Raw genomic sequence first — 984 nt, 5'->3', positions numbered from 1 at the left:
ATATGTCTTAGGCTCTTGTGATCCGTGTAAATGGTACAACGGACCCCATATAGGTAATGTCTCCATATCTTGAGATCGAACACCATTGCCCCCAGCTCTAAATCATGCGTAGGGTATCTCGTCTCATGCGGCTTCAACTGCCGCGATGCAAAGGCTATCACCCGTCCCCTCTGCATGAGGACCACTCCTAGTCTCGTGATGGACGCGTCACAGAACACCACAAAATCCTCAACTCCCTCCGGAAGAGTCAAGACTGGAGCCTCGCATAGACGCTGTTTGAGGGTCTCAAACGCCCTCTGCTGCTCCGGGCCCCACCGGAAATCCACCCCCTTCCTCGTTAGATGAGTGAGGGGTACTGCAATTTTGGAGAAATCCTGTATGAATCTCCGGTAGTACCCTGCTAATCCCAAAAAGCTCCTGATGTCCGAGGGAGATTTTGGAACCTCCCACTACATAACTGCTTCGATTTTAGCCGGGTCGACCAAAATCCCCTCCTGGTTAACGAGGTGCCCAAGGAACTGGACCTCTCGCAACCAAAACTCACACTTCAAGAACTTGGCATAAAGCCGTTCTCGCCTCAAAACTCCCAATAGCTCCCTGAGGTGCTCCTCGTGCTGCTCTCGGGTCTTGGAATATACCAAGATATCATCTATGAACACAATGACCGAGCGATCAAGCATCGGTCTGCAGACCCGATTCATCAGATCCATGAACACTGTCGGCGCGTTGGTGAGCCCAAACGGCATCACCATGAACTCGTAAAGACCATAACGAGTTCGAAACGCGGTCTTCTCCACGTCTTCCTCTCTCACCCTCACCTGGTGATATCCGGATCTCAAATCGATCTTGGAAAACCAAGATGCACCCTGCAACTGATCGAAAAGATCATCTATCCTCGGGAGTGGATAACGGTTTTTCACCGTTAACTTATTCAACTCCCTATAATCAATGCACATCCGGTGCGAACCGTCCTTCTTCCTGACA

The sequence above is a fragment of the Lactuca virosa genome, chromosome 9 (genome assembly GCF_052849685.1).
Source record: "Lactuca virosa cultivar CGN04683 chromosome 9, Lactuca_virosa_CGN04683_v6, whole genome shotgun sequence".
Taxonomy (NCBI): Eukaryota; Viridiplantae; Streptophyta; class Magnoliopsida; order Asterales; family Asteraceae; genus Lactuca; species Lactuca virosa.
This window is presented reverse-complemented; position numbering follows the sequence as displayed.